Here is a 17,521-nt window from a genome sequence, read left to right as displayed (position 1 = left end):
ATGAGAATAATACCCTCATCAGAGTGTTTTTGTGAATAGTCAGTGAGAGGTATTTGAAGAATTTGGCAAGCTGCCCAACACAGTATGCATTCAGTGAATGGTAGCTAACATTTATAAGAAAACTTACTGTTATTTGACATTCCTAACTAACAGTTGCAGGTCACCAAACTCAGCACCACGTGACTTGAAGATTAATTTTAGATCAGCTCAAGAAAAACATAATTAAGCAGGTAAATCTATTGGCAAAAGACCCTATAACACATTCTGGAGCAAGTCCTTTGGGATTGTAGGGCTCATTAAAATTCTTCTCTATTAGCTCAGTTAATGGTGGGATGGCTATTGGAATTAGGATCTTTAAAAATAATGATCTCCCCCATTCTATGCTAACACGGTGTTTTCACTTAATAACTCTGCGAAGTTTGCCTTGGCATGAAATAATTCGGTGATAACCAGAAGATAGAAAAGTATGTGGGTTAGATTATTCTAAAAGCTTCTTTGAGTTTTAAAGGTCAAGTTTAAGAACTATGTGATCACTGAAAGTCTGGTGGGTTTTATACTAAGATGCTTTACATTATCTTTTGTGGAAATTCATGTAGATAATTTTGCAGTACATAGTTTTTGCCCTGGGCCCGATCCAGATCTATCATGTCAAGACCTCTCTGCTAGATCCCCATTTCTCTTTCATCCCAGAAGACTTTTGATGGCAGAGTTGTCATTTACTGAGAGCCAGTTATGTGCTAGGCACTGTTGTGGGTACTTTTGCATGAATTATTTCATGTACTAGAACTAACCGGCCTATGACCCAGGCATAATATCCTCATCTACCTGGTTCCAGACCTGTGGTTGAAAGATGTTAAATCACACGCCTGCACTTACATCCCTTGAAGGCCACGCCCATGACCAGACCTTACTCTACCCTGCAGGCTCCTCCCTACCTGCCCCTGCTGCTGCTGCTAAGTCACTTCAGTCCTGTCCGACCCTGTGCGACTCCATAGATGGCAGCCCACCAGGCTCCCCCGTCCCTGGGATTCTCCAGGCAAGAACACTGGAGTGGGTTGCCATTTCCTTCTCCAATACAGGAAAGTGAAAAGTGAAAGTAAAGTCGCTCAGTCATGTCAGAGTCTTCATGACCCCATGGACTGCAGCCCACCAGGCTCCTCCATCCATGGGATTTTCCAGGCAAGAGTCCTGGAGTGGGGTGCCATTGCCTTCTCTGACATTATAACATGGGCAGATTTATTACTCATCTGATAATCTTCTTCATGTAATTTAACCAACCAAATAAACACAGTTTAATATCTCTCTTTGGAATGTTTCAGAGGCCCTCTGAAGCACCCCAATATTAGCTAGAGGTCAAAAGAACTTCAAAAGAATTCTATTTAGGAAGTTTTATCGAAAAGATCAATTAAAAGGGTTTAGAACATTTGGTCAGATTTAGTCAATGCTGATGGGTGTATCATTTAGCCTGTTGATATGTCACAATACACGTAAATACCAAGGCTCAAGGTCTAGTGAAAGTCAGCTCCGCCATCTTGGACCTAGTTGACTCTAACCAGTTTTCTTATGGCTGTGTCATTTCTAACAAAATCCATTTATCTAACTAATTGTAATCCAATTTTAGAAAGTCCTGATCATGCACAACTCTTTTTAGTATTTTTTTCATACTTTTTTTTTTTTTTTTTTTTTTACTGAAAACACACTTCCTACTTTCCTTTAGCAACCTAGAACTTTTATATTAGTATTTTATAGATTGGTGAGCATAAATACCAGTGACAATTTCTAAAACCCTTGCTTTCTTAGAACATTTTAGGATGGCACCAAACATTATTCATTTATAGTCCCAAATCTCTTTAGTTTCTCTGTAAAAGGAAATTAGTGTTTAGTAGTAAATGTTTCAAAATCTTATTTTATTTGGAAATGACCTAACTATTCAATAGACTACCAACACTTAACACACTTGCCTCTTTCTTTAAAAAAAAACTGCAGGGACTTTGATGCAGAATGAGAGAAAATTTGTCTTTGACAAGGCTCATACAAAGGGAAAAGCAGTTATGGGCTATTGAAACTTACTTAATTCATACTGTAATTTACTGACCTTTAAAAATCAGCAACCAACAATAATGAGCGTAAAATTGTTTACTAAATACAATTAACTGGGACTTCAAACTGTAATTTGGATTTTTACAACAACCCCATGAATAAATGACATCAGATGGAAGGAGAATGGAGACAGATGGAGGAGGAGGAAGGGCAAAGCGGGATCAGGGTAGGGGGTCTTGGGGGGCACACTCACATTCCTGAGTGTCTGGGGCCCTCTTGGCACCTGGTGCTATTCAGTGAGGCAGATCCCTACTTCCATTTGTGATGAGCTACAGGGAAAGTCTGAAACTGATCAGTATGTTGACACTGTTAGGGTCGAGGACCTTCCGTTCACAGAAATCCGTAAATACAAAAATCCAAATGCATCTTCAAGCATTGGCCTGGACATAGAACTGCAGGCACACAATCCACCCCAAACTCTCGAGCTATTTGGCTTATCTGAGAGAGTTCCAGATTATGCTTCCTTGACCCAGTTCCCCTTCCCGCATCCTCTGGGAAGGCTCAATCTTCTCACTTCCATGTTGGAATGCCCTCTTACCACAGGAAAGGAGGGGAGAGAGGGTTTTCTAGAAGGTAGAAGAGAAATGAGGAGCTTTCAGATTCCTCCCACTTTGGGAACGTCAAGGGCCCCCTTGACATGATGCAGGGGTCCAGGTGATGATGTTCTGATGACCGAGGTCCTACCATGTGGAGTATGGGAAGGGTATGGCAGAACTCACGCATCCCAAGGACCCCAGCCTGGGGAGAAGCTGATTTTCCTCCAACCAGGAAAAGTGGCTGCCAGTAGTGGTAGTCAAATTCATTACTCATTAAGTCCATTGAGTTTGATGGACAAAAGGTAAGTGTGTTCACATCTGATGAATAAAAATGCAAGTTGTGTGCAGGGTTGGCTTTATGGACCTGCGGTGCCTCAGAAGTAAAGAATCCACCTGCCAATGAAGGAGACGTGGGTTCAATCCCTGGTCCAGGAAGATCCCCTGGAGAAGGAAATGGCAACCCACTCCACTATTCTTGCCTGGGAAATCCCATGGACAAAGGAGTATTGGCGGGCTACAGTCCATGGGGTCACAGTGAGTCGGACACAACTTAGCAACTGAACAACAAACAACCACCTGAGCATTTATACCTGGTCCTGTGCTTAGAAAGGGCAGATGCTGGGTTTAATACTTTATGGTCTTCATGTTGAAATTATCAATAATTTTTGAATAAGGAGTCTCATCGTTTCATTTTGCATCATGCTTTGCCTATTACATGGCAATTCCCATTTGTATGAAATTTCAACACAGATAATCTAAGTTTCCTGAAGTTTCTGAAACTCCAATCTCATGTCCCACATCCTTAAGAGATAACAGATCAAGGTCTGGGGCAGTGTTCTTCCTGTAATTTGCACCATCCTCTGTGAAATCCTTGAATTTAGTCTCACCACCTGCCCCCACCCTGGTTGTACTTTATACCGGAATAAAGGTTTTATAATGGAAATCTTATTACAGTATTTCACCTTCCTGTTAGAACTCTTCCAAAGCCTTCTCATCTACCTGAGCGTGACACATGATGCCACCATCTGGCTCTGGTGTTCTTGTCTGTGTTACCCTCTCTCTGTCCATGTCAAGCACCCTGCATTCCAACCACACCCAACGACTTGACTTTCAGTCTTTAGAACACCTCCTTCTTGCTCCTGTGCTTTAGCACATGCTGTTTGTCAATCACAGAGCTCAGTGCATTCCAAAACAAGAGCCCACTTATTCTTTATGCCCCATATGTTTCCTTGTTGATACCTTGGGAGCACCCCCCACCCCACAAGCACAGTAGATCCTGTGCATGCCCTACATTTCTATGAATGCCATACCATCCTGAGTGAGAATCACCTATTTTTAAGACTGTTGAGCAGTCCTTGCGGAGAAAGCAATGGCACCCCACTCCAGTACTCTTGTCTGGAAAATCCCATGGATGGAGGAGCCTGGTGGGCTACAGTCCGTGAGGTCGCTAAGAGTCGGACATGACTGAGCGACTTCACTTTCACTTTTCACTTTCATGCATTGGAGAAGGAAATGGCAACCCGCTCCAGTGTTCTTGCCTGGAGAATCCCAGGGACGGGAAGCCTGGTGGGCTGCCGTCTATGGGGTCGCACAGAGTTGGACACGACTGAAGCGACTTAGCAGCAGCAGAGGAGTCCTTGTTTGAGATGCAGCCCAAACACTTAGAAGAGTTGATCTGAGTGTTCTCTCACCTCTATATTGGTATTTGTGATACTCTTTGGTCATCGTTAGCATCCTTTCCCTCATCCCTGAAGACTGTGAACAGTTCTCAAGAACTGAGTCTGGCAAGTCACCACTGAACTTGCAGAGCCTGCACAGCACATGCCTCTCTACTTAACTCGTTTATATATACATGATTGCTAATAATATTGGGTTGGCCAAAAAGTTCATTCAGATTTGTCTCTAAGATCGTACCGAAAACCTCAACAAACTTTTTGGCCAGTGAAATACTGCTAGCACTTTGTAAGCATCTTCTACATGCTGGGCCCCATTCTACACACTTAACCTTTATAATCCAGTTAAGCCTCAAAAACCCTTTGAGATAATTTATTTTTTTAAATCCTTATTTATTTTTCCCAGCAAAATTGAACTAGTAGTACTCATAACTTCAATAGGAAAAATAACTTTTGCTCAATACCAAACTACACAAAGGCATGTCTTTTGAGGAAATACATAAATGCATGGTTATACTTCCCTTATAGTACTTATTACTCTTCATCTTCTAATTATAAAAATCAGTGTTCCTGTCTTATCTCTATTACTAAACTATAAGCTTTTTAAATGTCTTTCTGTTTCATTTTCTTATCTTTTTATCCATGCCAAACACATTGTAGGTCCTTGAGGGTGCAATAAATGACAAAAATGAATGATATGAAAATTCAAGAATGATTTTTAAATATACACTTAAAACTTTGGTAGCTGTATTTGAGTCTGGTCTCTCCTTACATTGTTCTCAGAACTTAGCATCTCTCTCATCCTCTATTTTCCCTATCAAAGCCTTCTTTTCAATATCAGATAAAATCAGATGGCAACTAATTGATGTGAACATACCAGCAATTGAGACAACAATCTTCAGAAGTCTGGGAAGAAAAGGGAGTTAGAGACTCTTGTCAATGTGTGGTCAAGGCCAGCTGCAGGAACAGGGGACTCTAGATATTCTAGTCTACTTAGCAGTTATGGACTTACGGTTCTGATGTGTTTGCTGGGCAAATCTAGTTTGAGGATAGTCTTCAAATTGTCTGTCCCTGATGTTATACTTGTCAGATGCAATTCTGATTTTATTTCCCTACAGAACGCGCTGACCAACTATATAGTAATCTGACCTTTTGGGAAGTGATGTTTCTTAATGTTAGTCAACAACAAACCATTCAGTTTTGTTGGCCAGATAAAATACTGTCACTCTGTGAGATGCATTACATAAGAGTGTAATTCTTATGTACTGATTTCTCAAAAAATGCTTTACTTTTCTCATAACACAAAATAATATACAGGGAGCCAAACAACAGAATGTTGGTTCTGTATATGAACTGTGCAAGTGTTTCATTAAAGAAGACTGAGTAAGTTGTCATGGAAATTGTTCTAATTTGAGACTTACTGGATACATCAATATTTCATTTCCGTACCTGCCATATCTCCCTGAAATGTAAGACATGGAGCTTCATAGGAACTCAGATTTTGTTGTAAAAGGGAATAGCGTTGGTCTAGGTCTTTTTCCAGTAGTCATGTACGGATGTGAGCGTTGGACTGTGAAGAAAGCTGAGTGCCGAAGAATTGATGCTTTTGAACTGTGCTGTTGGAGAAGACTCTTGAGAGTCCCTTGGACTGCAAGGAGATCCAACCAGTCCATCCTAAAGGAGATCAGTCCTGGGTGTTCACTGGAAGGACTGATGCTGAAGCTGAAACTCCAATACTTTGGCCATCTCATGCTAAGAGTTGACTCATTGGAAAAGACCCTGATGATGGGAAGGAGGGGGGCAGGAGGAGAAGGGGACGACAGAGGATGAGATGGCTAGATGGCATCACCGACTTGATGGACGTGAGTCTGAGTGAACTCCAGGAGTTGGTGATGGACAGGGAGGCCTGGAGTGCTTCAGTTCATGGGGTCACAAAGAGTCGGACACGACTGAGCGACTGAACTGAACTGAGGTCTTTGTAATAGTTAGAAGAGGAAAAGAGCATAAACTGAACTGTATTTCGGTTTCTGTCATTAAAATTAGAACTTGAATTTTCAAAAGAAATGCTTTACTTCTGGTTGGAAATCAGAACATGTGACTTTTTCTAATTTCTACTGAACTCCTAGCTCTTTTAGTTGAATGACCTCATCTGATAGCAAATACCTTGGAGTACTGGGATCCTCCTGGGTCCTCGTTGTTAAGCTCCTGTCCTCTCCTCCCTTCTGGGCTTTCTCTGGACCATGGAAGTCAGCACTTCCTCTCACAGACTGGGTTATAAACAGAATGCAGAGGAGTCTGGGAGCAAGGCAGTTCGTGAATGGAACACTCCCCAGGAAGCTTAATTTTATGATTGTAATCTTTCAGTTCTTGACAGTTGCAAAGTTAAATGTTAGTGCCAGGAGGAGTGAACAAGAGTTTCAGGGGTATGCTTTCCCAGTTCATCCCAAAGGAAGCAAAAGTTTAGGGTTCAAAATGATTATGATGTGTTAATACATCACATAATAATACATACATCAGGTGCAATTATTTTACCAGAGAACTGTCAATATGAGAGGACATTTGGGACTTTGGGTCAAAAGGAAGGTGATTTTCAAATTAAATTAGATTATTCATGGCTTTTTCATTTACTTTTATTTACAAAATGAGAATGACGAAACGCCTCTCTGCTGCCAATAAATCTAAAAGTTAATTTAAAATGTATTAAAAGCATGTTGTTCACTTCAGAAGGAAAGTTTTTTAAATTCAAGAAAAAAGTCATATTAATTATATAAATCAGTTATGTTAGTCTTCTAAAATTAAATTTATGTTTGAAAGGAAGTTGAACTACATATAGTAGACTACATATAATATAAAAAGTCATGTTTCTAAGTAAAGTCAGTGTCAAAGAATTCAGAATATATTACCAGCCATCTGAAGTTTTGATCTAAGAAAAAACCCTTTTCCCAAAACAGATTTTCAACAAATGAATAACAGTTTTTCTGGTAAAGGAGATAACGTGCTTTCCCACATTTTTATTGTTTCCTTGATTGTCAGAGATACAAACATATAGTTAACTTGTTCAGGCGATTAAATTCTGGGGGGAAAGTCTAAAGTGGTTTAAGTGAGCAGGAACATTTTTGGTCGTGTCATGATTTCCTCTGTTGAGGAGGTCCCATGTATTAAGAAGACTGGCTCTGACATTTAACTTAGTGCTTTAAATGAAAAGCATACTAACCAAAAACAAAGAGTAAAACCGTAGCAAAGAACAACAAACATTTAAAGATATGTAAACTGAATTCATTCTCATGACGGTTACATGGAATCACTTACAGTTTTTATTACCTTGACTCCATCTATTTTCCTTGGTGTCAATTTTATTTGTTGAAATTGATTTAGCAGACTACTTGGGCTAATCATCCAAACTAATCTACTCTAGGCCATTCCCATGACAAGTTGATGGAGGTAAAATGGACATAAAACGCCATCACTCCCTCATGGAATTCACTTTCATATGGAAAGATGAGACACATATAGGGAAAACTTCATTAAAATTGGATAAAAATAATATAATTTACAAACGGATATGAGAGCATCTTAGAAGGAGCAACTAAATGTGCTATTCATTCAGTCCCTCTTTGGGGACTACTTTAAGATTCCATTATGGAAAATTCCAGTTAAAATACGCTTAAAAGCTTCATGAATTCTCAGATCCTTCATTAAAAGTTAATATATGTAAAGTTCTTGGGGTAGTAGCTAGCACAGAGTAAACTCCACACACGGTAGCCAGATATAGTAGAAACCTAAATGTCCATCACAAGATGAATGCATAAAGATGTGGAATGTGTGTGTGTGTATCTATGTACATATATATGTACACACACACACACAGAGTAATATATGGAATATTACTCAGCTCTAAGAAAGAATGAAATGTTGCCATTTGTGACACCTATGAATGGACCTAGAAGGTCTAAGTGAAATACATCAGACACAGAAAGACTAATACTATATGACTTCACTTTTATGTGGAATCTAAAAAGGAAAACAAGTGAGTAAACATCACAAAGCAGAAACAGACGTCATAGATACAGAGAACCAACAGGTGGCTGCCAGAGGGGAGGGAAAAAAACAAGTGAGGGAGACTAAGTGGTGCAAACTTGCAAAATAAATGAGTCACGGGTATGAAGCGTACAGAGTGGGAAACACAGTCAGTAACTGTGTACAATCTTTGTATGGCGACAACAACGGCAACAAAAAGCTGATACACGTCAAGCTCTTCAGATGGCAGCTGCTGCCGCTGCTGCTGCTGCTAAGCCGCTCCAGTCGTGTCCGACTCTGTGCGACCCCATAGACGGCAGCCCGCCAGGCTCCCCCGTCCCTGGGATTCTCCAGGCAAGACCACTGGAGTGGGTTGCCATTTCCTTCTCCAATGCATGAAAGTGAAAAGGGAAAGTGAAGTCGCTCAGTCGTGTCCAACTCCTAGTGACCCCATGGACTGTAGCCCACCAGGCTCCTCCATCCATGGGATTTTCAGATAGTAGCTAGCACAGAGTAAAGTCTATGTAATTTTTTTATTAGTAGTAGTATCTTTTGAAAAAACTGAGAAATTTTTTCTGCAGCTTATTGAAATCTTGTTATTCAGTTTCATTGTTTTCTTGAGTTTAATCAGAGCAATTTTCTTTGGCCATGGAAGGTCTCCCAGTTCCTATGGTTTTTAACTGGAAAAAATCTCCCAGATGGATGCCTTTTTCTGTCTTGAATTCTCTGTTTAACTATATTCTAAAGCCTTAAAATAAACCTCTTAATTTTTGTAACTCTAGGTTTTAACATTTTTATCTTACGCTAAAAAGCACAAGATACTTTTACTCTTTAGTGTTGATCATATTTTGATGAATGTGATGGTAATCAGAGATTTTAAGAAAGTTAAAAGAATGGAAATCAATTTTTCTTGGTGTCTGAATTATTCACTAAATGATGTATGTCCTTTGAGTTTTATCTAAGCTTCTGGTTATATTTCTGCTTTATATCATTGTTAAAATATATGAGTCTTCTCATCAGAAAGACTATTTTATTTTTAAAAATAATAGCATTTAAAAATTTTTCCATCTTTTTTTCTGTCTCAAGTTTCATGATTTCCAAAAAAAAAAAAAAAAACAACAACTCAGAAAATCTTGTCAGTGACCTTTTAATCTTTACATTCAAGCAACATCTTCTGATCAACATTTGCCATTAGCACAACATCAAGAGGAAAAGTGTGATCCATTCATTCAGTCCACAAATACTGACTGAATATTTAATAAATTGACTTGTCTGCTACGTGCCTACAAGCTTCCAGCTGCCCTTGCAAAGCAAGCTGAGTTGTCCTTGGAACTTTAATTCTGCGCAAGCAATCTGTACCTTTTCCTATTCTTGCTACAGTCAGCATCTCCCTTTACCTACACTGGTTCAAGCCGGTGCTCAAGGTGTATCAGCCAACACAAGTCTATTCACTCTGTTCCAGAACAATTAAGTTATAAAATTTTTATCTTCACTACTAGTAATGCTATGCTATTGATATATACATCTCCACATCTGGATACGGAGAGGCAAGTTCTTTCAAAAGTTATTTATCCCCACGGGATGTAATAGTATTTATTCTACTGCAATTATATACCTGACAGATTAAGTGTGCTTGTTTCAGAAAGTGCTCAAACAGTTCACCAGATGACATGGTTAGCACAAGAACAACTGAAACTGTTATCTAATCTCTTTCCCTTTGTTAACTGTAGCGCAGAAATTTGAAATCTTTTGATGTGTTAAGACATCTTGATAATCTGTGAAAAAGCTCGCTTGCAAACAACCAAGCGTTGCTTTCTTAAATTTTTTTGGTTAACGTGTAAAGTGAAGGAAAACCTTATTAAACATTAAGATCTGATCGCAAAAGAAACCAAAGAGGCAGAAGTGGCTGATGTGTCCACAGGTGGAGGATGAGTCCTCACATACTCAAAAGCTTAAGCATGTTTCTTTCGATCTGCCACCTCCGCGCAGGACTAAATGTTTCCGAAGAAGATAATTACCTCTGACTAGAAGTATCGACAGCGACTTTATAGAGGCAGATAGAATGAACATTTATACTAATACATTTTCTGCAACATGGCCAGTGTTTCCTTAGATTGTCTCATTTGCATATATTTGTGTAGGTACATTAAAAAAGTTTCCATTCTTTATACTATTCCCTGCCTGGACTCTTAGGGATTTTTGTTAACAAGTGCTCTTGATTAGAAGCCTATTTTTGGTACAGTTGTTTGGCTTCCTTTTGGCTGATCCTTAAAGCCACATTTGTCTCTAGAAGACACCAGATTCAGCAGACGGTCAGAAGGCTTGGAGCCTGAGAGGTTTATTCTGCCCCTCACATTCAGCCATTCCTGAAAATTTATCAGGAAAAGAAATCAAAAAAGAACAAGTATTTCTAATTGGTTGGATTAACTTTCCTACTTAAAGCAGAGGATAAGATTCATTATAAGAAAGTCTTTTTGGTGTGTAATTTACACCAGCTGTTGAGAAGACATCTCAAAGGAAAGTTAGAAGAACTAATGTCTAGTTTACTTAAAAAGTCAAAATTTTAAAAAGTAAGCAACAGTGCACATTAAAAACCCAAAATATAACTAAAAGTTTTAAATAATGTTCTTATTAAAAATAAAATTTTCTTAAATTCTAATGTGGATAGAAAAAATTAGGAAATATAGCGAGCGTATGGCTAGATATTTTTTTTTTTTGAGGTAGGAAATTTTTCTTTGAAAGTGAGACTTTTGCTTAGAGTTAGGAAAAGTGAAAGATTTCTGGATTTTGGCTCAAATAATGCTTTTCAAAGGTGCAAAATTAATCCTGGATCTATATCATACCAGACCTGTATGGGGAAGAAGAAACCACTGTCTTTTTGACTAAATTCTTGGTTGACAAAACTTCTGTTTTGAAGAGTAGGGTAAAGTATAATACAGTTTCATACGGATATATCATGTTGCTGAAACTCCAAATAAAACCCTCTTTTTGATGATTCTCTGTCATATATCAAATAAGATCATCTTAAATAAGCTTAATCTGGAATGAGGGTTCTTATCCATCAATATTTAGAACTCAATTAATTATAGATGTGTTCCCTTATAGCTACATGTATGTATGTCTTAACTTTCTCAGAAATATAAAGACATCTTGAAAATCTCCATATAATTCTTTGCAGTAACAATTTAGAATTTAACAGACATCTATTATGAAATTATTTGAGGAACTTTTAGAAAATTATCTAATACAATTAAATATTATATTACTTCATTAAAAAATGCAAGGAGTGCCCTCATTTCATTTGAATGTCAACATACTTATATGTCATACATACATATAATATGTTGACATTCAACTTAGTTACTTAAAAAAGAAAATCTTAAAAATGATACAGAAATACTATGGAATCATGTTTCCTGAAATCTAATTACTATATACAATATAAAATAATTGATTAAGCATGGTTAGTCTTTAAGACTAGAACCAATTTCAACTTTAGCTATTATTTAATTAGCATGCTATACATTAATAACAGCTAGAAGATAGTAAAAATAAGCCTTTAAAGGACAGCAAGATACTTAAGAGTTACTATATATCTTACGTTGATTATAAAGTTCAATGCTGGAAAATAGTGTAAAAAATATAAAATATGAATTTAGGTGGTTTCCTAAATATTTGGCTTAGTAATTACAAACATTTGGATATTTTAAATTCCCTAATCTTTGCTACTTTATAAAGTACAAGAATTCATATTATATTAATTCCAACTTTTTCTTTTTAGGTATCTTAGAGATGAGGGATTATATATTTATTCATTCTTAATGTAACTTTTGATGCATTCTTATTTTTATTACAACACTGTGATAAATTTTCCATAAAAGACCATAAAAATTTAGGCTTTAAAAAATAACAATCATGCCATCTAATATAGAAAAAAGAGTGGGACGTCTCTATAACCAAACGCATACCTGTACAAGAGTGTAACAGTTCTCTCCACCACCCAGGAACTCAAGTTATGGAAAATTATAATGTAACTAGTTATTACCTGTAACCTTTCAGGTTTGCATGGAAAATCAAAAGAAATTCTGCTATTGTAGGCATTAATCCTTTGGTATCTTCCCAGTTCATGGCCTCTAATTTCCTCTGACTTTAGTATGGAAAACAATTCCATAACTAACACTTTTATAATCAACTACTAATCATCATCAATTCAACATTAATTTTAAGTGACCTGATTTTAGAGCATATTTCTTATAGGGATATTTATGGTGCTTATTTTCCCCTGCAAATTCTATAATAGCTACAAGTAGAAAAACAGTATCTTCTAGATATTAAAGCTTTTAAGTTGGTTTTATTTAAAACTTACATATTGTAAAATTTTCCTTGAGCAAATTCTGATGTATTACAGGACATGTATTCCTTCTATTAAATTGTGATCTTGAAGCTACAATTTGAAATCAGGGAAATTAAAGGCTCATTGCTGTTCTTAGTTTTGAGTTTCTCTGATCAAATGCAGTATAATCGATAATAGGACTTCCGTTTTGAGATCAAGCCCATATTTATGGTAACTAACAGGAAAACAGTGAAGTCGAGGTTATCAGTACAATGTCAGAATGCCAAATTCTAGACACTCGACCAAGTAGGTTCAGAGGTCAGTGATACTCTGGAAGTCCTTGAGCAGAGACAAGTGTAACCGGGTGTAGTGGGCAGGACTATGGATGTAAGATCGGATGAAGCTGAAGGGGAAGGTGAGGAAGTGTCAGGGGAGACATTCTAGCTGGATTTTGAAGGGTGCCTGGCAGGTGGCTGCTGCTGTTGGGGGTGATTTAAAGAAAAAATCTATACAGAGGAGACAGGCTTTGCCAAAGTTTGGAATAGTGCATTTGGGGAATTACAAAGTATTTGCTATTGCTAGCAGGTGAGTTAGGAAGTAGCGGAAAACAGTAAAAGCTGCGGAGTCTTGGAAGATTGGGATTTGCATCTCTGTGCCTGTTTCTCAAAATTGTTGCATTCGTAACTATGCAGATGTGCTGTGCAGTAGCGGACCTAGACTGCTAATCTTTCAGAGCACATCACCTCAAAGGTTATTAACATAGGGGAAGAAAGCACAGGGATAAAGTCTGTGCGTCCCTCTTCCCAGAGTCTGACTCCTGTCACATATGGTGCCACGCAAAGGCAACAGGAGACAACCTTCGGTATGTCACACCCGGTTCTTCTAAAAAATCCCACCAAAAAATCTAATACAAGATCCTCTCTTGCTGCAGGGCTTTTCACTGTGTTACTTCTAAAAATTCCTTTTGCCATGCAAAGCTTCAACAGGAATTAAGTTGATGAAAGACTTTTCCCACCTTTCCTTTTGCGATAGCAGACTCACTTTCTTGGCTGATGTTATTTATAAAATTGGACTCAAAACTAAGTCTGTTAGTTCAACTTTGCTTTGAAAGTTAAACATAAGTGAAGTACAACGCTATCACCTCACTATTTTATCCTATACATTGTCTCACACACACAAACAAACAATATTCCTAGTTAGAGCTCTTATCGTTAAATGTTTGGAGATGATTTTCTGGACTGAGATTGCTTATATCTTGAATTTTTTTTTAATATTTCTGTATCTTGATTATTGGTGACATTTAGAACAGAAGTTTCTAAACTATTCTCCTTGTGCTCTATAACTCTGTTATCTGAGGGCATAATGACATTGCTCTATTTGTGAAACAGGTGATGTACATTCATACATAACTATGAAAATTATGTTATCATACTTAAACGATTTATCCTATGTCATTCACATGTTGGGTAAAAGGATAGCAAATAAAGATATATTTCGTAGAGGTAGATCTCAGATCCTATGTATTTTACACTTCATGGTAGATTTCATCTTTAGCACTTACAGGTTTTTATTCAACATTTTCAACACAATATTTTTCCTTAAATATTTTCTATAGCATTGTAAATGATCTTACATTTTCCGATACACCAACAGAACTGATTTACCTAAAACTGAAATGTGATGAAATAGAACTTAATCATTATTTGATCATTTCCTTACCAGGAATTTCGATTTGACTGACCAATTTCAACCCACAGTAACAGCTTTGTTCCTAAGAGATTGTACTCAGTAAGGAGCAATTCCTACTGCAATTCAAAATCTGTGCTATTATCATGTAGCAATGGATAGCAAACATCCACTGCAAATATTAGTACATCTGTCAGAGGAGTGTTGTGTTTTTGGTTTCTCTCTCTCTCTCTCTGAAACCTATCTGCTTGTGAGAAAAGTTGTGCAATAAAAGAAGTTTTACTGTCACATAGTAATGATGTGCTTGAACTCAATGCAGCGATTCACTTCCTTTCTTTGCCTGGATTCCAAGCTAAGGCACACAATGAGGGTGTTGTGTTCTGGGCTAGCGTGGCATGCATGATACTCAGGGAGGACGTGTGAGCAGCTTCCAATACCTACACTATTTGCTTTACAACTACCCCCAACTAAATCAAACAGTTCACCAAGACTCTGCTCAGAGTACGCAGGGGACACGATGCACTGGCTGTTATGACCTACATAGGGAACAGACTTCCTTAATGTAAATGTATATAGAGGTGTGTTAAGAGTTAAATACATCATTTCAGAGGCTTAAAAATAAATGCTTCACAGTTTTCCAGCCCTGATTTTCAATGTAATTGTCTTAATGTATGTCAAAGCGCAGGTTATAAAAGCCTCCATTGTTTCTAAAGGAGAAAGCTTGTTGATTATGAAGGTTGTCCAAACGGACAAGCCATCATGGTGTGTTAGAACAGCAAATTTTTATCTGAAACCCCAAGGCATTAGGAATTTTTTAAAAAATCGCTATGATTTCTAGAACCTGAACTTTTACTAAAAAAATTCTGTCTGACACTATTTTATGTGTGTGTATGTGTGTGTATGTGTCTGTGTGTGTGTTGCCTTGGTAAAGCCAAAGAACCAACAATGAATGTAAACGTCTAGGTGAAGTTTTGCCCAGAGTTATTGTTATGCTGTGCTGGAGAAAGGACAAAAAGGCTTACCTCTGTCAGTCAAGTGGCTACACGGGGACCCTCCTTCTCAGCCTCGGCCTCAGTGTGCAGGCAGATGCTCTCTGAGCCAACAATCTGTTAACAGGAAGCAGGTAAACCCGAGCGCGTCCGCCCGCGTTACAGTCCAGTGCCCATCGGAGCACACACCTGCTTCTTCAGACCTGCCACTCATACGCAACAGCCACGCAGCGGACCGGTGTTTGCAGCCGGAAACACCTCCTGCGGGGTCAGTAGTTTTCAGGGTAAGCAGCTAGAGAGCTGCCGAGATAACACTGCAGGCCAGGCGAGCCTTCCCAAGACAAAAACCTTTCCTGCTGTGTGATAGCAGATAGGCAGTGTTATCTCCTTGCATTCCACGTTCTCAGATCAGCTACTAGGAAAAGCAGTCAACAGCTTGTCCAAACGGCAGCTGGCAGGCATGCCTGGCCGTGCTAATTGTATACTAATATGCCCACTGCTTCTCTCTTCCCTCAAATAGATTTTTTTTTTTAAATGCTCCTTCCAGGGTAAAGCTCGGCAGAATATGCCACCCTGTTTTCCATAAGTAAAATGGCTGGTCCTCCCAGCAACTGCTTGCAGACAGCTCATTGGGTTCCACTGGCTTTTCGTAGCCATAGCAACAACCAACAGACAGACTTAGCAGGCACGGCTGATCACGTGCGGCGCCCCGACACAGCTTGCTAATTTCTTTTCATCGAACTCATCATTTTGGGAGGAGGGTAGCTTCTGTGATCATTCTCAATATTTCACACTTGGTACAAGTGCTCTTGAGTTTTCAGCTTTCAGGAGGAACTTCTGTTATCGGAGTCATGTGAAATTGAGCCAGGAAAGCCCTTCTCAATACATAGATTTGTGTCTATCCAGGTTAATAACATGCAAATCACCGTAGCAACAGTAATTGAAACCATTGTCAAAATGGGGTCTACCTTCCTCATAGCCTCAAGGAGACTGGCAAATATGGGTAGTTATATCAGTACTTTCTGTTTTTCAATGATAATCTTGTAGCCCCTCAGCTGAAACAGAGCCCTTTGACTCATTATATGTGGCCCAAATAACCAAACCAGTTGGGATATTTTAATGAGGTGTTATTTATGGATTCCATGTATTTAATTACTTTAATACACTTTTCTGTACTACAAACTTTAAAATAAAATTCTAAAAATTCCTATTGTCTCCTGTGGAAAATGACTCTTTAACTGACTTATAATTTATTTGTAGTATTAAAATACTCTAGAAAATCAAAACCAAATTAAGACTCTTTTGCTTTAAAACTACCTTTGAAGCAGGAATAGTTTTACTTCCTCAGTTAGATGGCTCTCATCCCACACTTCCTTAAAATTTCACCTCTTCCCGGGAAGTTCCCGTAATACACACCATTAACCATTTATACTTTCTGCAAAATCCCCACCCTTCAATACTGTCACCAGTCATATTCTATTTGACATACTTTCAAGACACCATCCTGTTTCTTTTTGTTTCTAGCACCTTGATTGGAATAGTTGTATTGATACTTTGCACTTATAAGCACAGATACTTCCTTCATTTGCTGGTAGTCATCGGTTTACTGTTTTTTAAGTATTGTGTTCCGCTACCCACCCCCCCACCCCCCGCCTTGCAGATGTTCCAAAGCCTTCTCTGTCAAGTCCATTCCCCCAGAATCTTCTGCCTGCATCCCAGTCTGCTTCCTACTGTACCTTTCCAACCCTTGCTCAAATAGACCCCCTCCCTAAAGACAGTCCTGGGTGGATTTGCAGTGGTCTTCTCTGTGCCCCCACTGTACCTGGAATCTGCCACTACTGTTACATCCTTGTCATGTGCTCTAGATTATTAGCAGTTTTCCTTTCTTTTCTGACTCTTCTACTGCTCCATCAACACTCTGAGGTCAACCTGGTCAATGTCTTGTTTATCATACTTCAGTCAGTTCAGTTCAGTCACTCAGTCGTGTCCAACTCTTTGCAACCCCATGGACTGCAGCACACCAGGCCTCCATGTCCATCACCAACTCCTGCAGTTCACTCAAACTCATGTCCATAGAGTCCATGATGCCATCCAAACATCTCATCCTCTGTTGTCCCCTTCTCCTCCTGCTCCCAATCCCTCTCAGCATCAGGGTCTTTTCAAATGAGTCAGCTCTTCGCATAAGGT

General features: G+C 38.6%; 1 protein-coding gene across 1 annotated transcript in view; it reads right to left on the bottom strand.

Moving 5' to 3' along the window:
- SORBS2 (sorbin and SH3 domain containing 2) overlaps positions 1-15,926 on the bottom strand; it is a 211,340-nt gene extending 195,414 nt beyond the window's left edge. The window contains exon 1 of the mRNA XM_044938350.1: positions 15,368-15,926. The gene's annotated coding sequence lies outside the window, so the exon portion shown is untranslated. The remainder of the gene's footprint in view (positions 1-15,367) is intronic.
- Positions 15,927-17,521: the final 1,595 nt, after the last annotated feature.

This window comes from Bubalus bubalis, chromosome 1 (genome assembly GCF_019923935.1).
Source record: "Bubalus bubalis isolate 160015118507 breed Murrah chromosome 1, NDDB_SH_1, whole genome shotgun sequence".
Classification (NCBI taxonomy): Eukaryota; Metazoa; Chordata; class Mammalia; order Artiodactyla; family Bovidae; genus Bubalus; species Bubalus bubalis.
This window is presented reverse-complemented; position numbering and strand designations above follow the sequence as displayed.